Source organism: Gavia stellata, chromosome 16 (genome assembly GCF_030936135.1).
Source record: "Gavia stellata isolate bGavSte3 chromosome 16, bGavSte3.hap2, whole genome shotgun sequence".
Lineage (NCBI taxonomy): Eukaryota > Metazoa > Chordata > Aves > Gaviiformes > Gaviidae > Gavia > Gavia stellata.
Genome location: NC_082609.1, coordinates 15215904 through 15243191, shown reverse-complemented (window position 1 = coordinate 15243191; position 27288 = coordinate 15215904).

The following is a 27288-nucleotide window of genomic DNA, read 5'->3' as shown; positions in this document are numbered from 1 at the left end:
TATTAATTTTTAGGCAGTTTGTAGATAAAAATTCAGAGCATTATGGTTCTGCATGAAGCTGGTAACTTGTTGCAATTCCAGCCATGATGGTTTGCCACTTCGAAGCTATGGAATGCATGGATAGTGTTTAAATGCTTTACTTTTGACAGCTTAGTTAATACTAAATTCCGAAGGAAAAGCTAAACATTGGTTATTGATTAAAAAACAGCAAGTGAAAATTGGAATTCAGGTCATGGAGTGACACATTTGCTAAATGGTAAAATTATGACTGACTGAAATATTTTACTTGAATTGGAATTAAAAATCTGATTTATTTCTTGAATCTTACTTGTATAAAGCAATCAAGACCCAATTTTGTAGACCAATTAGAGCTGACAGAGGAACAAAAGGTTAACATTTACCATTTTTCTTCTTGCTCCCCATTTCTCAGAGGCAAAACTGGCATAATGGAGAGCAGAGAGAGAAATAGTTAATAGCCTGGATAATAATTTAGCAATAACTTAGCAATAATTTAGGAACAAATTTGAAGAGATATATATACATCCCTATATCAACATATTCCATGAAAAAGTAAATTTGATAGTAATGTTCATTTAGGAGAAGATTTTTTTTCTATGAAAAAAAGTTAAATTCATTAAGTCTTCTAATCTAGGGCAGGAAGGTACCTCAAAACCTTAGGTGGTCATAAAATCTCCCTCAAGAAGGCAGGATAAGCTATACCAAAATGATTTCTGACAGCTGTTTCCTTTATCTGTTCTTGAAAATCTCCGGTGTGTGGAAAAGTCTGCAGCCTCCCAGGGTGACATACCCAAGTGCTTAACTATTGTCACAGTTAGAAAAGTGGGTTTGGTTGCTTTTCTTTTCTGATGTCCAATCTAAAGCTCCCTCACTGAAAAAGAATCACATTACTTACTGCCCTATCCCCTATCCTGATCTGCAATGGACATGGAAAACAATTTATTACCTTCCTTTTTGTGATAACCTTTATTCCTTTTAAGACTGGTATCCTCTCTCATGTCAGTTGTATTTTCCTGTCTAAACAAGCCCAGTTCTGTCAATCTTTTCTGAGAGATCATATTTTCTCCGATCATATCTGTTTCTGTCCTCTGGACTGGCTCTGACCACTCTGCACCTTTCCGTGTACATTTAAAATCAGACACACTGCTACAGCCAAGAGTCTGCGACTATAAGTATTAATAGCAAATTCGACAACTTTGCAATAAACAGGCAGCAGTATTTTCAAAAGTCCTTAGTCAATAAGAAGCTGAGGCACATTTTTAACCCACAGTGCACGTATATGCAAATGATACAATTTTTAAACTAGTATGCCAAATGTTGAAGCACGTCAAGGAGATCTACAGCTTGCATCTATGTCAGGGGTTTAGTGTAATAAAAACTTAACTTAAACACTGTAAAATGAGGGAACAACTGAACCGGTCATGACCTCTCCCTGACAATAAACAGAGCAATGACCAAAGGAAGAAACGGCGGAATGCTAAACCTCTGATACGCTGTTGGGTTAGGGCCAGCTATGACAGAACTAGTGATGTAACTGCCCCTTCACACTAAAATAATGAATCCTCCAAGTTAAGTGATCAGCTTTCAAAGTTATGAAGTTTCAGTATTAAGGCAGTTGTCCGAGCAGCTCCGTACAGTGTTGAACTGCTCCACGCTGCTCTGAGGGAAACAAACATCATTAAACAGGCGTATCTCTGTTCTTCGGCATATTTCTGATTAAAACCCAGAAGAAAGAGAACTTGTATGAGCATTTTGATATGCATAAGAAAAAATCTAATTGCATTAAACAAAAGTATGCTAAAGAAAACTGAAATTATTCTTCTTATTGCTTATACGTAGCTCTTCCAGTCTTCATGACTTTAAAATTGAATCCAATGCATGACTTCTCATCCCTCTCTCAGCCATGAACTTTGCTAATACTTAGTTCCCACAAGTAGTGTAGTAAACTCTGTGTTGATTAATTGTTGATGTACGTATTTTAGGACTCCAGTTACAAAAGTGCATGGCTGTGTTAATTTTGTGTCTGGAAACACAAAAGTAACATATGCAAAAAGGCCTAGTTAATCATCTTACCACTTTGTTCAGCCTAATTTTAATTAAGGTAACTGGGAATGGAATTTGGTTATTCAGACAACATTCCAAAATTGCACAGTTATTAAGATAACACACAGTTAACACACAGTTATGAAGATATTATGATATTAAAATTCCTTTTACTCTATTTCATAGCACTACATTTAATGTAATTAGATGTGTGGAGCAAATTTCTCTCTTACTTGCTCTTTTCCGTCACAGTTGTCCACAGATACAGGAAAACAATTTGTATAAAGTAAAAATAACACAACATTAAAACTCTAACTTCAAAAATTTAAAGAATGCATGGGGAAATGAATACAAAACAGAAATAGCTCTTTTTTTCTGACTAGTACTATGTGTAGGCTTTCTTTCACTACATTTGTTTGAAATAAGGTACTTTCATTACCATATGAGAAAGCTGCACTAGGGAACTGACCAGAAATAGCTCATTAGCCATAGCTAATAAAATAAGCCAAAATAAATCTTGTTATTCATTTGAAAGGCATTGTTTTAGATATTAACAATTGTTCAAATGTCTGCATTTGAAAGGTGTGTTTTGGTTTTTTTTTATTTGGGAAAAAACAGTCCACAAAAACTCCAGTCCTAATTACTTCAGAGTACATGATGATAGTCTCTTCATCTTTATTGTAGCTGGCATCATAGGAAGCCATAGCTTCATTTATCATAGGATAAGTAGCCTCGCTGAGTCCACAGAAAAGAATGACAGCATTAAATTATTCTGTCTTAAACTACAAAGGTTAGTGTTTTTTATGATTTCTGTGGTATTAACTACAAAATTTATAATGCTTTCAATGAAGTAATCTTGGAAATTTTCATTCAATAATAAAAATAATAACTTCTTAAGTTTTGGCTTGTTATCGAAAACAAGGCTTAAAGCAGCCGATATTTCAGTGGGATAGAAACTGGGATGTTTTGAAACAGCTCTGGTTTTACCTTTCTTCCCATTGGAAAAGGAAGTATGTGGCAAAATTCCTCAACACAGCAAAATAGCTTTGAGGTATCCCACTTCAAATTATCCTTGAAAAAAAATCTATAAACCTAACAGGTATTTTTCCACTAAAACTAGTATTTTACTGAAAAAATCCACTTATGATGGTGGAATTCTTTTTCATGAAACTAATTAAACAACCTGCAGATAATATGAATAAATTTGTTAACTGTTTCCAAGTTTTTAACTTCAGATGATTGCAAAGCAAGTAGCAAAACTCAGGATGTTCAGCATTCTTGCCCATATGACCTCTAGAAAGCAGGTAACCTGCATCAAAATGGCACTGCATTAGCCACAGTTTTGGATACTCATCACTACACCTGCCTCTTCCAACCCAACATCAGGCTCCTCTTTCCTGGGGTGTTTCCTTGCAGAAACCTACCCACTGGCTTATTTTAGTGCAATATGCAAGTCTGGACAAGAGAAGGGCATTCTGCAATTACCAGCCCCTGCTGTGCCAGAGCAAAAAAGCAATATGAACAGCTCCCCAGCTGCGAGTACCCATCCTAGTGAAAATACATTTGAAACTATGCTATTTTGGGGGTCATGCACCTCTCACCATCTCACTAACTTCTACTTATTTTTCCTCTTCCCTTTGGCTATTTTCTCTGGCAGTCTTCTCCACACCTGCACTCCTCTTCACCAACCTATTTAAAATTACTGAGCCACCCACCAAACAACCATTCACTAAATATATGGCTGAACGTACCTTAGAAAACAAATTTGAGGGCGTGGCATTTTAACTTGGTGAACAACTACATCCAAATTTAACCCGAAGCATTCATGCAAACCTAGGAAGACATGAAAATCAGCGATATTGCTATAATGTCTCCCTTTATGGCAACACTGTTCTCAGGTAGTTTGTGTATCGGGGCTCTGAACAGTGAGAATCTTGAAGCACACACTCACAATGGCTTTACAGCCAGAGTGCAGATTTCTCCCTAAATTTTTCATGGACAAGGCTTTCCAAAAAACAACTATAAAGTTATCATATTACTTTTCTCAGAATTCTATACAGCTATATTGTATTAATTATTCCTGCAGCATGCAGTGTTACTAAAATTAATCCTGTGAATTAACGGTGTATATATCAAATGAGATTCTGTTCATTCAGAAATATTAGACTAATACTTTGCTCGGTTGTTCTTCCATCTAAATACCTCAAGTAGTACTAAATACATCACAACTGTTTCGACATTTTTAGTTAAGTCAAAAGGTCAGATAAGTTGTGGATATGAACAGAGAGAAATCCCACAGTTTTGGGGAATTGTACAATGAGACTGTAAATTCATTAAGCTGAATTTTTCCAGTGAGCATGCCTCCTAGAGGATGCCAAAATGGTTTTTACTGGAAAAGGGAATGACTGGGTGGAGGGAGAGTAGGGGCACATGCTGGCTTCTAGCCTACCTGACAGGTAGAGGGAATTATTATCCAATTGCAGATAATAATAAAAGACTCCCTATTATCCCCAACAACATGCAAATTTTAGGCAAAACTGTGCAACTTGTCTGACATCTAAACACCTAACTCCGTTTTCTTTTGGGATCTATCTGCATCTCAAAAATTTTAGTGGTGGTTTCAGCTATCGTGAGAAAGCTGATCTTTTTCTTTAATCTGTAACATACTGTATTTTTGTACCACACACCTGAAAAGTGTTCTTTTCCCCTTAGCAGAATGAGTCCCAAGACATCTAGACAAAGGCCCAGGGCCTCCTCACTCTGTCTTCCGTAATGTCCTCACTGACTCTTTTCACAGATTTAGCTATTATCTCAGCTCACTACCACCACATGAAAAGATGGATGAATAGCTTCCAGTGTAGCTGCCACAGATGTCCCACTCCATAGATCACCCAGTAAGTTGAGCTGAAGTATCAGGTAGTCTGGACTTGCTGTATCATATCAGATGTCATCCCACATTGCCTGGGGCCTGTGAAACCAGACTCTCTCCGGCAGCGGAAAGCCATGTCAGAATAATAATCAGGTTGCATTATTAGTCATGACTGGGGGAGTTAAAACTTATAGTAGTAGTTTACAAAACTCCTAATGAGCTCTTTGCTGTCTCATGAAAGAAACGAGCCCGCTGACTTCTCGAATCCCACCAGCCTATGTTAGACATGTAGCTGACAATTGCTACATGGTGGAATAAGGGATATTCCTCTGTGTAGTTCTTACATCAGACCTGTATAATAATCAAAAGTCAGCCATCCAAACTCTAACTGAAATGACAGATAGACGGAATATCTGAAAGGACACATGCATTGTATTCAGGCAAGTCCTCCTAACATCTATTCTGATGTGACAAAATAGTTAGAAAGCTGCAGAGTCCTGCTCCGGAGGGGTTTATTGAAGACAACCTTGCACATTGGCTTGCAAATTTAAACCTGACCAACTTTAGCCTCCAAGGGGAAATACCATCTTTCCTTTTTGCTTTTATTGGCTTATTTATCCCCTCTCCTCAGCATCATAATAACTATATACCCCTTCAGAGGAACTGAATAGCTTATTCTGTAACCCATATGTTTTGGAGAGGTTCAGTGCAAATGTTTTATTCAGTTCTTCTGATCATTAAAATCAGAGGAAAGTGCTGATAAAAAGGCAGTAAAGTTTTTGGATACAAGATTAAGAGCAACCATAAGGAGCTACTTCATTATTTTGCAATCTATACCCAAGGCTGATGATCTGAAAAAGCATCATGTCATATAGCTGCAAGAGTCACGGTCCAAAGCTTAATTCCACCATAGGTGGATTGACTCTTTTGTGCGACAAGTGTAACTGATCTCAGGAGACCCACAGGATAGTAAACCGGCTCTTTTAATTATACTATCAGCTATTACGACATTCTCAAAACCAAAGAATTGCCAAAACAATGGAGATTTCATAGCCTCTCCAGATTTATCTTGAGAACAATCAATTACAAATCTTTGAATTGCTATTGACACACACTTTAAATGAAAACCACGATAAACTTGTGACAAGGGAAATGACAAGGGTGTTAGAGATTCAGGGATATTCAAGCAAATTCAGCTGCAGCTAGAAAGACTGACAGTATTACTGAAGTTTTCCTTTACAGCCAAGAAATAGTCAGACGAGAGGAGAAAGAACTGAACCACATTAGAAATTGACAGGTCTGTTATTGAGCCTAGTGAAAAGTTTGTATTAAAGCCTAATTGTCTGAATAACCCTAACCTTTTGGGAATAAAGAATGCACTCAATAACAGACAATTAACCACTATTTGGATGGCATCACTTATTTTAATGACATCCATGCTCAGTACTTTAAAGATACACAAATAGATGTATCAAAGGGATTTAGATGCCTAAATGCCTCTAGTGATGTGTGTCATTAGCACCTAATATAGGCTCATACAATTATATCTTAGTCAAGCAAACTTACTAGGTTCTTACCCTCTAAAGTATGACACCCCTTTTTAATTTTAAGTTAGAAACTCCTTATATTTCTTATTGTGTTAAGAAAGTTAAGAATGAAGATAAAAGGAAAATGAAGGCATGACAGTTTATATATATATATATATAAAAGTCAGTTCACACTTTCAAAAAATGCATGCTGATGAAAAATTAATCGCACTATATTTCTCATCATCCTTGTGAAACAGAAACTCTGTCTCTATAATGTACAGTATAAACCAAGGTCAATACAGGAATTTTGAAAGTTTTCTTTGCTTCATATATTATTTTGGGTGATACATATCTTGATTCGAACACTCATCTCCTTACATCTCCCACACCAGCCTGGCACAATCTTGAGCAAACCCTTTTACCTGTCAGTATTAACAGAAGCCATAGTGGGCTGGGAGTTTGGTCCTTAGCATGAAGGATGTGTTCAATTGCTGCAGGAGAAAATCCTAGCAGCAGTCTGACACAGCCCAATAGACTAAAGATGTTATTAACCTTAACACCATTAATACATCCTCCCTTTAGGATTTTTCTAAATTACTGTATGGTAATGCTGGACTATCCAAAAATATGTCTGGAAAACGTAAAAAAAAAAATCAACTTAAGTGAAAGCATGGTTTTGAATTAAAAGCAAACAAACATTGGTATGTAAGCCATGGAACATTTATTTCAGATGTGGTTTTGGTTTATAGTTCTAGTTTGATTGGGTTTGGTTGATGGGATTACAGGGAGGGAAAATTGCTTTGCTGCCCTTTCAAAGACATGTCAGTGCTTGAACAAAGTCTTCCCTGTCCTTTGAATTCTTCTGCAAGTATCATCAAGTCTAAGTTTATGCTCATTCATAAAATGTGCAACAGTTCAGTTGCTTGTCAGCCTCATGAATGCACGTGGCAGTGGGACAGCTGGCAGGATGACTCTTGGAACCAACATGAAGAATGACGGCAGTCAAAGGAGATGCAAGAGGCTATGGCTTACTCTGGGAGCGCACTGGAAGGTATTACACACCAGGTGGTATATTCAGGACTAAGTAGCACAGCTGTATGTACATACATGAGTTTGGTATACTTTGTCTGGGTGAACTACAAACAACTGAGAGAAGCAGAAAGAAGAATATGTAATACAAGGTGGAAATAAGCCTCATATATGCGAGGAAAATGCTTGGGGGGTTTTGTTTGCATAAAAATATTATTGCATACATTATACAGCTTCCTTGATTTAACTGCATGTTATCTAGAGAATTTAATTAGGCAACGTAGCAGATTTACTTGTTTATGTACACCTCCAGCCATATTAAAAAAGTACTTTCCTCTGGAATACCTGAATATTGCCTAAGCAGTCAGTTGGGATTTTCCTATTAACTGATATTCCCAAAAGCCTGAGGTCCTAATGTCCTACTTCTCCACCATACAGAATCCATGGATAAAGTAGCAAGTGCTCAGAACTATTTTAACGCAGATGCCAGCTAAGTTCAGTGGGGGAGCGTTCTCTCTGCAGTGCTATTTTCTTGCAAAACACTGCTTATCTGAGATGATTCTACCTTCAGTGCACATTTTACTCGCCCTCTCAGGCCCGCACAAGCGAGCACACCACCTGCAGTTTGTTGCAGTTGGTGTTACTGCACTGCTCCTGCTCGCTGCTGACTGGCAGATGAAGTCCTGAGTTTTCCAGAACAATAGAGCAGGACAGATCTTAGAACTCCTGGTACCCTAAGTGAGTTTAGATTACGGTGCTCAGGAAGCAGTAAAGATGGGGATGAATTTTACCAAGATCCTCACAAACAAAATAAAGCCACGGAATTTCAATTCAGCTGTTCTCCTGATACTGGAAAAAGAGACAATAATAAAATATCAGCATAGGAAATCTGAGTCCCAGGAATACGCTTCTACAACAGCACAAAGAATGCAAACACTGCTACATCAGACTAGCCCACTGGTCTCTTCAGTCCCATCTCAGTAAATAGTCTGCTACCTGTTGTCTTGTGTGGGGATGATACATCTCCACCAATGCCCTAAGCCAATTATGCTATTGTGTAGATAAGAGGGAAATGCTTTCCTGACTCCTTTTGTAGTCGGTGAAGGCTCTGAACCATGAAATTTTATTACTGTTATTTTAGTAAGAACTGCAAGTATCCTGAAACGATCCAGGCTTTTTAAAATTCCAGTTGCAACTTACTCCCCATGGCACAAATCCAACAGGCTTTAAATAAAACGTACAGAGAAATTTTTCCTCTTAGACTCTTTGTAATTTTCCTGCTATTATTTCTAAGGATAACTTGTCCTTGTACTCTAAAAAAGACGGGATCATCACAAGGGACCCTAAAATTAACAGTGAATTTGAACTGAAGTATTACCCAAGAGAAACATCCTGTTCCCAGTTTTGCCATCTGTTTTGTTTCCACATGATGCTCAAAGAGAAAGGAAAAGAATCTATTAAGCAGAGCATATATTTAATATTTCTTATGATATGAGATACAAAGCTTTACCAAAATGTATCTTCAAAATCTGCAACAGGAGAATGCAGTTTGAAGCTTAAAGCAAAGAAGGTGTTAATTAACACACATAATAGAAATGGTAATAAAATGACAGTACAGAATAAGATGAGAGGAAATGCTGTAGTTCCCACTTTAACATGCTATGTCACAGCACTCAATCTCAGGAATTGAAGGGCATAAGAGAAGGGAAAAAAACCCTCATGCCCTACCATGCTAGAAAAAAAAAGTTGCCTACAGCAGCTTCTCTGAGCTGGTCTCATATTTAACCCTCAGACGGTTTAACAGCCGTGGCTAACGGTCAGATCAGGAAAGCTGTAACTCTCCCTGCAGAGCCAGCCAAAGGGGAGGCTGCACAAGGTAATTAGCCAATCTTGCAATTTAGCTGGGGTTTTATAGCAACAAATACGATTGATACGACTTACTATAATCTTAATGCTGCAATTTGTTCTTTAACTTTTGTACCTGTACTCCATTATGAAAATTTGTGTTGCAAGTAACTGCATTTTTTATTGTTAGAGCTTGTCCACTGATAAGCCTGAACACATTGCAACACCAAGAGGAATACAAAGATCTTCAGAAGAGGGGAATTCTTTCATTGTCTAGCACCAAGTGCAGAACTCCTCAGTATCCTGAAAGGGGCTAAGTTTCACCTTTAAGGGAATGAACACACCAAATACACTCTAAGAAAAGCTTCTCTTATATACACATACATATATATATGAAGAAAGAGAACTAGCAACAGATATTTAGGATTTCTGTGTGCTATATTCAGTGCTCTGAAATTGCTAATAATTTTGAGGACGGATAGGAGCTGGTAAGGAGCCATGATCCTGTATCAGAGAGTGAATTTCATTTTGAAGTTGGGAATTGTCTGTCTTCTGTTTTCCTCTGCATGCTGAAGTTCCAAGCCAGCCACATACTACCAACAACAAAGATGTTCCAAAGAGCCAGTGGCAAAAAACTGCTACGTAAAATAAATTTAACAAACCCTGTTCTTACTAAGCCAGGACTTGGACATCTGTGGAAATGGCCTTAAAGTTAAGAGGGAGTGGGATTGTGCATGTGGGAGAAAGGCAAATTGCATGTTTGACAGAAGATTTCTGTTCCAAAGGAGACTATGTGCAGGATTCTGTGGAGAAATGGAAAAATCTTGAACTCCTTAGAATTCAATACCTACAGCCCAAGCAAGTGTCAGGAATGGTATAGAAACTGAGGCAGAAAAATAAGTAAAAGTTATTGCTACGTTAGATCTGTTTTTCAGATAATTGAGATAAAATTGAATACTTTTTCCCTGTGTTTTGGGATCCTTGATTAGATAGCTTTTCCTTATTTCCAGCTATATATTTACCAAATTTACACAGGAAGGTCAATGGACCAACCTTTACGTAGCTAAAGGGCTGCCCACATGCGCTCAACTAAGGATTTTCAACTTGGATATATAAGCTAAAAGCTTTGTTTCACTTGGAATGTAGAATGAAAGAAAATGCAGCTGAAGAACACGTGATCCCTGACTGCCCAAAGGGGCTCCAGTCATCTCACCAGGCGGACGGTGAGTCTTTGGGGGTGTTATCTGGATGGCTGTGATTTTGGTTGACCAGATCACGCATTTATTCTCCTAAATAAATTCTCTGCCTTAACAGATGGGCTGTAATCTGCTCACTCTTTTCAGTGTCTCATACCTCACTTCTCAAGTGGGGTTAATGGTACATTGCCTGCTCCAAATGTATTCTGGCAGAAGTAAACAGCGAATGAGCAGCCCTGCAAAATAAACATTCTGGGACAATACGTGCTTAATCAGCTGGTGTTTCTGAAGACACTGGAGCTAATCCCACACACTGTGCAGTCTCAAACCCCAGAAAAAAGTGTCAGATAAAGCTCTTCCCTAATTACCTGTTAAGACCTCTACCAAAAGTAAAGACTTGTGATTTCAGGGGAATGGATGTAACCACAGCTGGACTCCATAATCCAGCAGACTGAAATACTGGATTTAATGGAAGTAGAGAGAGTTTGGGGAAGAGATTAGACGGATTAGAAGTTACTATCACTACAAAGTTTACTGGATAATTTGGACAAAAACAAGATTATGATCAGTCCTAGTCTGAGCATGCTGCTAAAGTGCTATGCAGAAGATTATCCTTGGAGAAAGAGAAGACTTATTTGTTTAGTGAAGGTCTTTGGGAATGAGTCTTCCCAGCAAGAAAAGAGCCTTCATTTTTGATGAGAAACAAATAATTTGCTCTATTTGCAAAGGATTCTACAAACCACTTCAGCCTGCTCCTACACTTTTGCCGGGCACGTCCTAAGAAAACAGAGAGGAACACAATTGCTTCTGCAACTGCCTGCAAAAGGGAAAAGATAGAAAAGAGCGCAGAGCACCACAGGGGACCATCGGGGCAAAGGTGCCTCTGAGGCAGTTATTGTTTCAAGTAGCAAAGTTGGCAAGTGCTTGATTTCTGTTACTAGGAGGGCCTGAATGTCAGCTGTTTGGTTTAAGCTACCATAAGAGGAACAATCAGTAAAGGCTCGTACCTAAAGTTTCCTCACAATCGACAACCTCACAAGCTGAGCTCTAGGCAGCATTCATGTTGCAGCAAATCTCCCATGGCAAATCACTTCGATAGCACCAGCACTTCCCTTCTCATTGATTTAGCTGCCTTGTGTTTCAACACCTCTCCCTGTTACCAGGGCTAGAAATTAAAACTAAGGAGAGTAACATCTTTTTCCTTGGCTTTGTTTCTGGGTGAAACAAGTGGGGAACCACACAGGGGAAACTGCTGTGATTTGTCCTTTTAGAGAGAGACTCCCCAGTGTCAATTCCATGTGTAACTTTTCACACAATGAATTACAGATGGGACAGACTGATTTTCACAGCTTCTTTGAGGTGGGATACTATGTTCTTACCAACTCGAATTTAAGTTTGCTCATTTGCAGAGCTGAAGAGTTTGCCATCTAGATGGTAGAAGGGAAAAGAGGAATTGAGAGAATAATCTTTGTCATGACAGCGCTGTGCCTGGGAAGGTCACACAGGATTTTTTCCCTGATTCATCTTTCTCCTTCTTCGACACCAAGACTAAAAGCAGGAATACAAAATTCAAACATTTTTCCTCTCTCAGATACATAATCTAAATAATTAAGGTACCTAAAGCACTTGATTCCCATGTAAAACTGATCTCGTGATAATTTCAATAGAGAACTCATGCATCATGATTACTGAAGTGCATACATCATGGCCACAAAGTGCACATACCACCTTACTCTCAAATGACCCTCGTTATTTGGGACATTCCTCATTTTAGATTCACATTCATCTCTATCCCATACTGAGGTTACCATCTGGTCATTTTTTTCTTTACTGACTCAGCCTGTTATTTTTATATAAAACTCATTTAAAGCTGAGCACTAACCAATTCTCTCAAATAGCTTCCATAAATAAAAAAAAATATACTGGCTGTGATTACAAAGGAAAGGAAATCGGTAGGCATTTAAAGATCCTACAGTAGTGTTAGAATTAAGCCAAGGTTAATATAATCAGTACTTGTTTCTCTAATAAATCTTCCCATTAATTTTTGATGTTCATAACAAACAAAGCAAAAATGAGATCCACTAATAAGACATATCAAAATATAGATAAATCTACAAATGCAAACTTTAACCTACACAATATACAAAGGTGAACAAAACATTAGCCAAGAAAATGATAAAGAACAAATGACATGAAACTAAACGCATCTAGTTATTTGAGACAGCAACGTAGAACAGACGATATAGTATTTGTAACTCAAAGCCACTGTCAACAGCATCATCCAGGGGATTACGCACAAGGGAGGACAACACTAGAGATTTCTTTTTACTACTTCAGATAAAATTCTCAGCTTATTTTATCTTTTATACTTTTTTTTTTAAAGAAGTCGGTGCATCTACAGCAGCAGAGCTGGGCCAACACTGTCAGTTATTATTCACTTGACTGGAGGAATCCATTTGCTCACACTGCATTTCTGCCCCTTTTGGTTCAGTTTTAGCAACTTTCTAGCAATCTGCTTGAAGGCAGGACTAGTAAAGCAGGACCATGGAAGAAACAGAAACAGATTGTTAGTAAAGGAACAGTCACAAGCAGGAAGATGGAAGATACAGAGCTCAAAAATGGCCTTTCTCTTCATTACAAGAGCTCCTACTCATGAAAGAAACCCCACCGAAAACTGCACCATGTTCAGCCCTAGGAGTACAGAGGTGTATTTCTGCATCTGACTTTCAAGTTTTAACATACCTGTATCTTGTGTAAACTGAGATAGAAAGTTGAGTGAATTGCTGAGTCGCACAAAATTTTTTAAAAGGGTTGAGAAAGGACTTAATGAATTTAAGCAGGGGGTCGTGGTTGCAAGTTTTAGAAATTTTGTGACAGACAAAAGGGCACAGGTGTCACAGCTTCCAGGATTTTGCTCCTCCACTGAAGCTAAACATCCTTTTTTATAGCTATGCTTTCCTATTAAAAAATTCAATGGGCAGAAGAGGTGCTACCTTGCTACCTGTGTGTATTCAGAAATTTTTTATCAGTTAAACCCTTAGACTTTCTGCCGATTAAAATTTTTCCAAAACTGTGTGTTAATTTGCCTTTGCTTTTCTTAAAATGCCATATAATGTATCAAAGCTGAAATATCTCAATCACAGTTTTAGAAGTGTATTAAAACCTTGTCTTGGTTATACCTTTATACCATCACTTCTGCAATAATACCAGCTCCTCCAAAGAGAAGGTATGTCCTCCATAGAAGTGAGAGTTCTCAAATACCATGATGATCAGCCCTACCTGCCAGATACTCTACAAGTGTATGAGAGAGGTGCAGGACTTCACCCTCAACAATCAATGTTGTATTTCACCACATGAACCACCATCTGCCAGATAAAAGCCTGAAAATAGAGAAAAAAGGGGAGCATAAGCACTACAATTAATGCTGAGAACTGGAGCATTATTTGAATCAACAAATTTGAGGTTTTGCTCTTTCTAAACTCAAATTTTTGTGAAAGGTAAGTCTTAAAGGACAATTTTCAACCAATTTTAATGAATATTTGTTTAGAAATTGTTTATTTTCAGTAGCTCTGCAATTTATGGCTGAGTTCTTGTATATACTTCATCACTGCCTCCTGCAGCATAATTCATCTTTTGTCTCTGCAAAATTATGAATGAGTGTTTTCGTTTCCTTGCTCTTGCCTTTGCCCTTCCCATTCTCCCCTGCTAGAATCCTCAATACTGTTCAGCACTTGAAGTTCAAACTCATCTTATGGTTATAAGGAATATTATTAAGAGCTTTGACTGGGATTCCTACTTGTGATTTCTCAGTTCGATTAATAGAAAATAATCACTCTCACACTCTCCTTCTCTGGTGATTTGGTTAATTAACTAGTAGAAGCAGCACAAGTAATTTCTACACCAGTGTACTTATTGTTTTAAAAATTATGTGAAAATTAGTCCCTTACTAGATGATTAGGTTTTTAGATCTGCTAATGAACAACAATAGTCTGCCATTGCCATCTTTTAATTTACTTTTAATCACCAGCTAAGTAACAAAGAAGTGTCTTTTAAAATAATTAAGACTACATATCAGGTCTCTGTAGGATGTCAACAATAAAGGGGTTAATGATGCATCCAGTCATCATGGAAACAATCAAAAAATGTCCTGCTTTAAACAATGCAGAACAACTCTCACTATCTAAATGCATCTGTGCCAGCAAATTCCCACAGCTTTACAACATTTTTTATCCTGTAGAGATCCCCCACACACAACAATAATGATGGAAATCGCCTACATAACAGGGCAAAGATTTAAATTAAAATATCCGTAAAGAGCAGCCACTTTCCTCTGACTAGACAGAACTCTCTCAGCATCATAGTATGACCTCAGCTGCGACAACATGACACAATAAAAGATGTCTAACCAAATACAGCACTTGGAGGCATAGAATGCATTTTTTTCTCTCATAATATTAAAATCTTCCTGCACTTACCTTCTTTAGATACTTAAAAATGAAAATTTGAAGAGCTGCAAATTAGGTTCCCAGATCTTTATTCCAGAGGGATTTCCTAAAGTCTCTATGACACATAAGAACAAACCTATTTTGGGGTGCAAAAGGGTAATAATTTTGCTTTGAATGTAGTAGCTTTTTAGTAACAGTTTTGTGGATGCATATGATGTCTATGTTTGCTGCCATAAAACTAACTCACCATAATTCTGGGACACAAATCAGGCATGAAAGCCTTGTGTGTGTGTGTGCGTGCGCGCGCACGGGTGTGCACATCTCCTTTGACCCAGCCATCAAAGAATGTGGACAAAAGGGAGACTATATGGAGATGCTATGTCCTTTTGTTGAAAAGTTAAAAAAAAAAAAAAGAAAAAGAGATAAAAAATACTCCATTTAAATGTCAATGTTGTTACAGTGTGAGAGACACTAACAGATATTCAGAGGTTTTGGAAGGGAGAGGCAGGTACTGCACTTAAAATTACCATCTGTAGTATTTAGAGTAGTATTTAGAGTAGTATCCCACTGAACAGTCAATGCAGCAGAAAGCTCACTTTAGTTCTTGACAAAGTAAGTAAATTGTCCTAAAAATTCTCTATTATGAAGCATCCAAAACATGTATTGGCACTCTGGAGAGCTACTACAATTTAATGCATGTGCTCCCTTTTGAAAACTGTCTTTTCAAGCAGCACATGTTTTGGCCCATGGGAGTGCAGTATGTAGAGCACTGTTAGGAGACTGGTAGAAGGCCATCTGTGCTCTGGTTGAAAAGACTTTAGTTAATGTGGAAATAACCCATATAATTGCTCTCTTCACAGCTTCTATTTTCATTTGGAGAATAGCACACTAAAATAATGGAACAATGAGAGCTGGCCATGGTCAAATAGGTAACTTCATCCACCTTCTTATCAGTACAAGATGGTTCTCAGCTTGGGGCAATGACAGGAGTTGGACTACATGCTCTTGCCAGGTATACCTTTCACACCTTCTACAACACCAGTCACACCACACCCTCTCTTTCTGTCCTTCCTTCGTTCCTTCTTTCCAGAGTTTTGCTCATTTTACACAAAGTATAAAATCTTCATGGTAACAGATACCCATGTCTGTCTATGTTTGTACTATGTCTAAAAATATAGGCTGAATATCACATAGGCTCTCCAGGAACTAAACAATAGTAACAAATATAATAATCACCATCAAATACAATAACCAGGTCAGTTGAAACTAGCTGTGGAGGTCCCAAACAAACATTAGAGCCATTTCTCAGCCACACCGCTTTATGAAATCCTTGTCTACTGTCACCAGAAGCTTTCAGCCTTCCACAGATTCTAGTGTTACGGGGTTCTTCAGGTTTTTCTTCACTGCACCTTATGTTTTTCTTTCACTGATCACTAAGATAATTATTTCTATTCTATGAAGCCTAGCATGGTCTTACTATTATTGCCTTATGACATATCAACAATACAAAGTATGTCATCATTTTTTCATGTATCTTAGAACCTTTTAAGTTTTGTTTAACAGCTTCATTATTGAATGAAGCCTCTTTAAAGGAAACTGCTCAGCAATTCTAGAAAATCAAACTGCCTATTAGGAATTATAATAGGCATTCAAGATGCTAATTTTAAGCATCGCTTCTGAAAATCTTGACTCAGATGCTTGTTTTATATACATAAAAGATTACAACTACAGAACTATATACATAGTAATGCTTGAAAATGGAAGCTTTCAAAAACTTTTTAATAAATACTGTGTGAAAAAATCTAGAGCAAAACTGTACCTAATTTATAGGCTGATTTGCAGGACGAAACAGGTAATTCTAAGAGGTTTGCAATGCACATTTCACATTAAGATAGCTATTATTTAAAATGTAATTAAATACTCAGGGTTTTGTTATTTTTTGCTCTATAGATACTTTCAAAATACAAATATAGTTACATTTGAAAGATTAAAAAAGATGAAAAACTTGTATACAAACCCCTGAGATGAAGAGGTTGACTCTTCTCAGCTCTGTGTGACACCTATTTTCTTCACAGACGTCAACGAGTAAAAAATGTCAACTTTGCAGTTACATGTACTTTGTCACCTTGCAACACACGGGGTACGATTCTGACTATCCTATACTAATATGTCTAAGGAATTTGTTCCTTTTTTTAATATTAATGAGTATCATTATGGTTATGACCCATTAACTTCACCCATGGGGACACTCCAGAGGCGGTCTGTGTCTCTGATGAAAGGCAACGTAAATTCGGAAGCACATTGTCCACCATATGCACAATGGTCCTCTGCTTTTCATTCTCCTGTAAGAAAACGGCTCATGTGTATTCAGGAGACTTCAAAAGTGTAGCCAAAAGACTGAGACTCAGAGTGGTCCTTTTATGCCTTTGATGTACAAAGCAAATCAGCCTGAACTCATCAGAGACTACTGATGACAGGGGCTGGGCTAATCTTTGAATGATCAAAGCATTCAAAGTCAGTGACATTTGCAAGGAAATTAATGATTCCTCCATAAAGGTTTTAACCATCCTATAAACAGGATAAATGTAGAAAACCTTAGATGGATGGTACCATTAAGTACAGCAAATGTTACTGAAAATAATCACAATGGTGGCTCATTTATTAAGAAACTGTTCCCCACATTCATTTACATTCCACTGAACAGATTGTATGAAAGCAGGGTTTTTTTCAGTCCGGTTAACGTTCTCTGAAATGAGAAATTACACACCGAAAAGCAGTACTTTGTGTGTGTCATGTCACAGAATTACAAGGGATCATTATCCAATCTTTGAGACACAGAATTATTACAGATTTATCAATTGTTCTACTGATGTAAAAGGTCTGATAATGGCACGACGTGCCTGACTAACAAGAACTACTATAATGAAGTTAAATGCTTTAACTTGTTTAATGATTCTGGTGGCAATCATTACTTATCTGGGACCAGAGAAGAAATTGTAAAATACGCTGTTATTCTTGATACGATTGGAGGTTAAAGGGTGAAACTGTAAATTCAAGGTTGGCATTTGCTTTTTAGAAAAGATTTGTTAACGTTGTTAAATATGCTGAAGTCATATTCGTACTGGCAGAAGATAAAGCAACCAATCCAATTTTTTCAGTAGAGTGTCTCTCCCTGCCTTTGTACAGTGTTGCTTTATTTAATAACAGTGACATGGTGTGTGAATTATTAGGTTCACTAAGCAGTTTTAAAAGGTATTTTACCTTTTACTCTGTAGCCTCAAGAAATTGTCATATTAAAGAAAAATACAGGTGAACAATTACTCTCATTGTAATTAAGCATGATTTTGACATGTGGTCAAAAGAGGAGGAAAAGGAATAATTAGAAAACACTTTTCCCACCTCTAGTAGGTACTGATGTTGCTTGTGTTAGCGGAATGTCTTGCCTTCAAATTTGTATGCATGCAACTATGAAAAGCAGACAAGAAATTATTTGTTGCATTATGGGACCATCAGGAGTATAAATCAGTTGGTGATTTTTGATACACAGTGTAAGACAAACCTGTAAGTTTAGTTAAATGCCCTCTACTAATATGGGAGTAGTCACCACAGACCACCTATATCTATTTTTTTTATTTTTTTTTTTTTGGACTGGGTATCATCAAGCAAAATTTTTAGAATACTTCTGTCACAGATTGTTTAATTATTTAGTCTCTGTCCTGTTAAGAAAACAACAGTTCTGCCATTAGTAAAGATGGAATTTCTGGAGGTTTTCAAATGAGGTCTGTATCTAATGTGCACGTTAATACCCTAAAGAGAGCATGGATGGACACATTGTAAGAGCAGACTGTTTAGTCAGCGAGCTCGTCTTCAGTCTGGCAAGCAGGCTTTATTTACCCTATCTTTCAGTGTCTATGGGTGATATAACAGTATTTACCTGGAATGTACACATTTCAAAATCCTCCTACATGCTGAATTCATTTTGAATGGATGGATTTCAGTCTACTCCATCAACCCTTACTTATAATTCTGGAATTCAATAATTGAATTGATTTAAGACCCTATTAAGCATAACAGAACATGATATTCTATCTAAAGTGTCTGAACTTTTCACAATTGTTCAACACCAAAGAGTTCTGTAAGTAGACCCTTCAAAAGTCAATAGATTTTCATGCTGTACTGCTATTCTGTGAGCCTAATCACTGGTGTTAAGACAAAATCTTTAATCACTTTACTTGCACTCAAATACGCTGCTCTGGTTTCAGGTCAGTTAGGCTGATGAGTTTTGCCACTACATGCTCATTTCCACAGCATATTTAGATTTTTTTTTCCTCAGAGATCTGATCAGTAGCTTGGTTTGGTCAAAATCAGAGGATCACAAGATAATTCAGGCTGAAAGGGACCTCAGGAGGTCGATAGTCCAACCTCTTGCTCAAAGCAGGCATAGCTCTGAGGTCAGACCAGGTTGCTCGGGGTTTATGCAGTCTCATCTTCAAAACCTTCAAGAACAGACACTGCTCAGCCTCTCTGGGCAACCGGTTCCAGTGCCTGACCACCCTCAGGATGTCAAGCTTTTTCTTTTTTTCCAATCTGGACCTCTCCTGTTTCAACTTATGCTCATTGTTCCCTGATCTTCCATCATGAACGACTATGAAGATGACATATCCTTGATGACCTCCTCACAGGCACCAGCAGGCTGCTAGTTGATCCCCCCCGAAGCTGTGTCTTCTCCAGGCTCCCAGGTCCCTCAGTCCCTCATTACAGGGCAACTGCTCCAGCCCCCTGACCATCTTGGCAGCCCTCTGATGAACTTGCTCCAGTTTATGAACACCTTTCCTGTACTGAGAGAGCCCTTGGCGTTAGACCTTGCTGAATTTCTTTAGGTCTCAGTTGCCCATTCCTCCAGTATATTTAGGTCCATCTGCATAGCAGCTCTGTCCTCAAGCACATCAATCCTTCCCCTCGTTTTGGTGTCATCTAGAAACTTGAGAGTGCACTCTCTCATCTCCTCCAAGTCAATGAAATGAAAATGACAGAAGTCAGTTTAAAAAAAATAATAGTAATGGATTTTTTTAATCCCAGATCTTTTTGCCAGACTCAGTTTAAGGAGATCACAGAATCACAGAATCACTACGGTTGGAAAAGACCTGTAAGATCATCAAGTCCAACCTGAAAAAAAAAAAACCAAAAAAAACCCCAAAAACAAAACACAAAAAAAAACCAAAAAAAAAAGCCAACCACCACACAACAACAACAAGCCACAACACACCAAAAACCAACCCACCCAACACCACACAGCACCAAGTCCATCAAGCTACATCCCACAATGCCACATCCACACGCTCCTTGAATACCTCCAGGGAGGGTGACTCTACCACCTCCCTGGGCAGCCTGTCAGATCAGAAGATCTGACAGAAAAGTGGCATTCAATATGGAACAGAAACAACAGGCACAGGGGAGCAACCCTTCCCTGTGCTCAACCGCAGCATCAAATTTGTCTTTGAAAGCATCACTATCCTGTTCCTTAGTATAAGGCAGTAGAAAACAAGGGGGTTGCAAAACATAGTAAGAACATAGTTGTGATACATAGGTAGATTCCTCATAATAGACTACAGTCTTCCCCCAACTTTAAATGCAGCTGGTAGAACTTCTCCTCCAATGGACCCATGGCTCTTCTCTTTCACATTTCTGTTTTTGTTCAAAGGTTGATTAAAGAAAAAAATATTATTTTGAAATGTCATACTGACTCCAACTGCACACACACATATGTTTTCAAGGCTCAGAACACTGAGAAATCTGACTGGTATTTAACAGAACTCTCAAGATCCCTGCCTAGCTCGAAGCGCCGTCTTGGTGCATTTCTGCTTCCTGAACCTGGCTGTTGCAGTTCCAGATCAGGCAAATACTGCTTTGTTTCATTTTAAATTGCAGTGAAAAGTGCAATCACCCTGTTTTTCTTGCACACAAAAGATTAAAAAAAAGTTTTTCCAGTCCTTCTGGGGGAAGAAAATAACCGTAAACAAATGAGGAGGGGTGAAAGAAGGGAAGTGCCTTAGCAATTTTACCTGTGAACTATGCTGGAGCTCTAATTGTAAATGATCAGGTTTAAGAAAAACAAAACCGCAAAACTGAGAAAACATGACTATTTTCATAGTAGGCACCAATTTAGGAAAGCTAGGATGGCAGTGTCAAATCTGGTCAGCTTTATACCTTGCAGTATTACTGCAATGCTGTTTATTCACCATATTGAGGTGTAAAATTTGCAGCTACACACATCCCATTAGCCTTCTTTTTGATAACTAAACCAATAAAAATAACTATACTTCCATTAGTGAAAGGACATAACCTATTTGTCCAGTTATGAGATGGGTTGTTATTTCTGCACCAGAAAGAGAACCTGGGCATGAACCTGTTTCACTCCTACCGTTCTCTCCCTGCTTCAGCTCTTGCGTGTTAGTTCTGTTTCTACATTTCAGTGATGTTGAGTTTGATTTTATTTAACTCTGCTTTTCTGCAGTCACAAGCTTCCTTTCCGTTGTTTATGGAAATATGTGAAATATGTCTATAAAACTCATTCTGTTCAGTGTGACTGATACACCTCAAGACTGTAATTTACCAAAGAAAATGTCAGTTTTAAATTTACAAAATAAATATGTTTGATGTTAAGTTTAGAGTACGAATGAGACCTGTGGAATTCACAGCACTTGTGAATCTCACCCAGGTGATCTTGCCAGAAAGAAATCTGCATGAACTAGGGAGCACAGGCACGTATACAGTTGTAAGTTTTCTGTTCTCTTTGTTTTGCAATTGGAACACAGAGAAAATGAAGCTTAAGCTTAATTAATTGCAGTAAACTAATATACAAGTGTTTCTGTATTTGCTACGCAGTTAACTTACACTATTTTGGTTACTTGTGTATGTCACTGAATTGGAAAAAAAAGAATATGAAATGTAATTAACCAGACTAAATTACCAATTACAGTATTTTCAATAATCAACAATCCAATAAATTATTTGCTGAAGAAATACGTAAAAGAATTAAAACAATTATATTTGAGGATTTTGCATCCATTCACAGTTGAAGTGCAAACAGAAAACAAAGGGAATGGGTATTAAATTATTTGTGGAAATTATTCATTCAGCTGTCACGTTACTATTTTCTTCCCTTTAAATCTTAAATACAGTTGATTTAATCCTAGAAATGGAATTAACATTATAGTCATTCAGTAAAAAATCTCAGTGACGACTAAAAGAAAAACATTCACCTTTCTATGGCTTCATGAAAAGGTCTTTCTGTGGCTTCAGAGCAAAGGTCTCTTTTGTTCTCATGTCAAGTTTTGCATGAAGACAGAAACTAATTCTGTTTGTGTGCAGTTGGGAAGTTGTAATTCAGAATTTTTTTATAGCACTTGCTCATCATATTGAAAGAGAAAAGAATTTTAAAATTTTCTTCCATAGGTTTTCTTAACAGCAGTGTTTCTTCAAGAACAAAATTTGAGACCAAGGACTTTCCAAGGGCCACTAACAGAGGCTTTATGTGTGCTCACCAAATAAAAACGTTTCTGACTTCATAGGTAAGTGGTTGGTAATGCTTAGGCCACTGCAACAATTAAATGAAAACTACTGTTTTGTATAATCCATTCCATCACATATACGCCAGAGATTCCAGGACCAGCCCTACTAACCTTAGCAGGGCTCTGGGCTTGACTGGAGAAACACATAATGCGCCTATTGCAGTATATGCTGATAGGTGATCCCCACTGAGCAATCCCCCTTTCCATAAGATTAGAATTAAAGCTGGGGCAAGGTTTGGGGTTTGGTTTTGGGGTTTTTTTATTGAAGTGATTCATATGATAAATGGAAGCAGAATTTTAGGTGAACCAGAACTGTTTATGAATTTTTATTCATCATATCAGAAAAAGGAAGACCATACAAAAATATTCCGAAACAATACTTGCATGTTTAAATATATAGTTAGTACTAAATGATCCAAAAAAACCCCAAATTTTTGCAAGCTAGTTTCCTAAGCAAACAAAAATGTGATTTATATCACTACCTTTCCTATGGTCTAGTTCAGCCTCAGAACTCCAAAATCTATAAGCACATTTAAGGTGCAAGATGTTGCTCTTTGTTATGTATTCAAAATGACAAATTATTCTATAGCATTCTCCAGTTTTATAACTGTAAGCACTTAACCAGTAAAATCCAACTCTTTTCTGAAATTAGGAGCCTCTAATAATTTAGCTTGTTTTCTTTTAAATGTCATTCCTGTATGAAAGATCCCTATTCACTGAAAAGTCACTGAGACTGCTTATCAGATAAGGGAAATAGAGACTTTCAAGCTGGCTGCTCCTTTCACAAGGGAGATTGTTATGTGTTGTATTTTTATTAAAAGTTCTTTGATGTTTATGCTTGGAGGAAATTCTTTGAGGAGGACTTAGTTCGTTTCTGATTTAAAAATCCGTTACTGACTATTCAGTATTTTTCATATATACTAGTTTGTTTAAACTCTCCAGAAAGAAGTCTGGGATGTTACCTTTATTTTGTCAGCATGGTAGGAAATCTTTTTTAATGTTAAGAGTGAATTGTGACTTTCCTTGTTACTGAAGATGTGTATTTGCAGCTATGAAAAAGGACAGCGTTATCAGTGACTCTCCTTGTTTTTAAAGACTTCACAAAGAAAGGTTTCTGTTATTTTCCTAACAAATAAGCTCATGTGTGTGTCCTTTGTAAGTGTCTTTATTTTAGGCACAGAAGAAGTCAATGTTGAAGTGACTTAAAGTAAAATTATCAGATATTTACATGTTAAAGATGTTTCTGGACTTGTAGAGAGTTTTCATAATTTGTGATGTATGATACCTCCTGCTGAACAACCTACTAGTAATTTTTCCTTATTTTTAGAAAAACTGGCTCTTCATCCCATTTTCAAGGGATTTTGGCTCACAGGAGCCTAAAGGCATGTTTACAGTACTTAGTGGAACTCCAGTTTGAGCAAACATGACCTGCTTACTCTAAACTCAAACCATTCAGTCATGACCTGGCCCACCAGAAGAGCCGCTGACGATTTGCTACTGGTGACACTGCTATGCAATGCTACTTCTGGGACCTACGATTCAACCAGTAATGGAAGAAATGGAACGATGAAGCACCCACAGGTTTTGAAACATCCGCAGTTCTCTGAGGCTGCCAGTCAACATTAGGGGGGGTTCTGGCATCCCTCTAGTGCACGGAGAGAGCGACCCACCTAGTGACTGACTCATCTACAACAAGGCTTGTGCACATCATGCAGCACAATCTATGCTTATAAGCAGGCCAGAGAGAAGCACGATTCCATTTGTATTCAGATAAAGAATCCTCTATATATACCACCTCCTCTTTTTTTTGATTCTCCCATTAACCCCACTAATTAGCTTGTGATCCTGGTTATCAAGGCTGTTTGATATGGGACGTTTGATACGTGCCCCTTTGCTGATTATGACAGTTAGCTGAAGACCTGACCCAGGTCTCTTCTCTAGTAGCGTATGAATCTTTTTCACATTTTCCTTCCAGCTTGTAATAGGACAAAGTGATGCTCCCAACCCCACCCCTTGATGCCCTGTACAAATAGCTTTATTACCAACACGAAGCAAATCACGAACACAGCAAGAAAAGCACATCTTGTCATCCCTACATGACAATAGAACCCATCCCTCATTTCAGGTCGGCTTTACACTAAATGACCAAATGAAATGATGAACACGGTAGAAGTTCACACACTTGAAATGTATAGGCTCATATAAGTCAGCTCTGCTGAATCATCCTAGGACAACCGCAGAGATTACTGCTCCCAGTTATTGGTCCCACCCCACTGATGGAGGTTACCACAGCTTATGCAGGTGCTTATGCTGCCACCTCACGTGTGTAATTTAGAGTACAGACCCTAAGTTCCACTGGACTATGAATCTCAGCATCTGAAGGACAAATACATGCTCCATTTTGCCTTCATAATATGCAGGCAGTGACCTCTGCAAAGATCAGGTGGGCCAGTAGCAGGGAAAGCATTACTGCTGCTGTTTCAAGTAAGATATGGCAGGCAGACTCATTTGCCGCAGTCCAAAGAATCACTCAAATAGAATGACACAGATCATGAGTGACAGGTAGAAAAATTCTGCACAGAAGAAAAGAAACTTATTTTGCTTGTTTTTTACAAAACTAAATTCCAGGAATTTGCCTTCACTTAATGCACACATTTGCTGCAGCATATTCTGAATTTTTTTTTTCCTTTGATGTCTTCCACTTACCTGAAATATTTTGTAGCTAAATTATTGGGATATGTATCACCAGCTTCTATAGATTTGTCTGATCTTGCTATTTCATTGCAAACTTCACAGAAGATGAAAATAAAAGCTAGGTTTTATGACTGAATCACTGCTGCCTAGTTATATGGAAACACTGCTTTTTTGATAATAATGATACGTTAGCAGCTTGATTTACTAATCAGATTCTGTACCTAGGGATAGGAAGGGGGGTGTGTGTGCACATATGCACATGTATATTTGTTCCAAAATTTGCATTTTATCTAGGTTAGCATTGATTAGTAACTAAATTTTCAACAGTACTTGTAGAGAATAATTTGGCTGAATCATTAAATACAACCCGGTACCTTTGCAAGTAGTAATCTACAGTTCTGCCTAGAAAACAAGGTAATACCAGTGTTATGTACTACATTGAAATCCAATAATACTGATGGAATGAGTTACTTATTCCCCTGAATAAATAAGTCCAATCAGAGAACAGAAATAATAAAACCATGCAACTCACTAATCATGCAAACGATACTGAATAATCAAAATAATCTGCAAAATGCAGACTGAAAACCATTTGTTTAACAAGTTTTTTAACCAGTCCATCCAAACTCAGAGACACTGCCAAAAGACTCTGGGTCTGTAACAAAATTTACAGCAAATGTTCACACTGCTATGCTCAGAAAAATAAGATATCAATCATTTCATTTCTATGCATCAGTTTGACCTCAAATCTATCTTAGTAACAACCAGAATTTTCCCTTATAACCAGCAAAGTAGGGGCATGCTTGTTAGCAGGCACTTATACGTATCATTCTGGGCACCTGATCATTTTACTGCTGAAGCCCATGACTGCAAAAGGCCACTGCCTGAACTGCCCATTTATACATACATGAGTTCGGACACTTCAGGGATGAAAAAGCTTAAAGCCACAATTTTTGTTCTATTGCAGTCACGGTGCACTTCATGAATGGGCAGAGAAATTCAGACTCCAGTGAGGACAGTACAGCTTTCTTCTCAAAGCCATCTTAGTGATTTCAGGCAGAACTCACTAATTTGGTGTGACCCCACCTTGAAGAAAATTCCCTAGGTTTTTTGCTAGACCACTGACATACTGATTTCTTTTACTCTACTGACCTCTTCTGAAACACGGCTGAATTTGCTTGGTGTGACATCTGCACAGTTTGTCCTACTAATTGAAAGACTAGATGTGACTTATTTCCCCAAAGACCGTCTGTAGTCAGCAAGCAGGAACACACTTCAGTCCTTTCTGATTGGCTACATTTCAAAACCACGTCCCAGATGTACCTGGTTTGTGTTTTCTATGTGCCATTCATTTCTTTTAAGCTGACATTTTCATTTAGTTATCTCTGATCAGCTAAGACAGGCCAAGAGATTTCTTTGGTTTCAAGCCAGCTGCACTTGTGCCTGATGTGTCCCTCCCCTAGAGAGCGAACATACAGGTGAAGCTCCTACTTACTCCCAAGTCAGTCTATATAACAAAGAAATTATGGAGTCGAGTAACAAGGGGAAAAATGCTCCTGGTAAGGACAGATGAACCAATGTGAATTATATAATTTTTACTTCTACAAAAAGTATCCTGAATTTTAGGCTAGTTACTCATCAGCATTTGTTTCTGGCTCATCGTTAGAAAAAATTAAGCAACCAAAACCCACTGAGGAAATATCATGATTAAGAGGAAATTGAGACAAAGAGAAGAATGACCTTCTCCCACATTTTACAACGCCTGGGCCAGGAACAGAACTATTAGAGTTTCAAAATCCCACTGTAAAACTTAGGAGATCTAAAATTGCCCTAGAACTGGAGGGGACATACATACTTTGAAAATTGTCCCAGTGATCAAATATGAGGTTGTCTTGAGTCACTCTAGCAGATGAGCTTTTCTTCTTGACTCTGAAAACTGACAAAGCTACTGGCAACCTGGAGCAAAATTTGCATGCCTCTGCAGTTATCTGCACAAAAACGCAGTACAAAGGGGACACAGAATCTATTATGATATTTTGGACTCAGTAT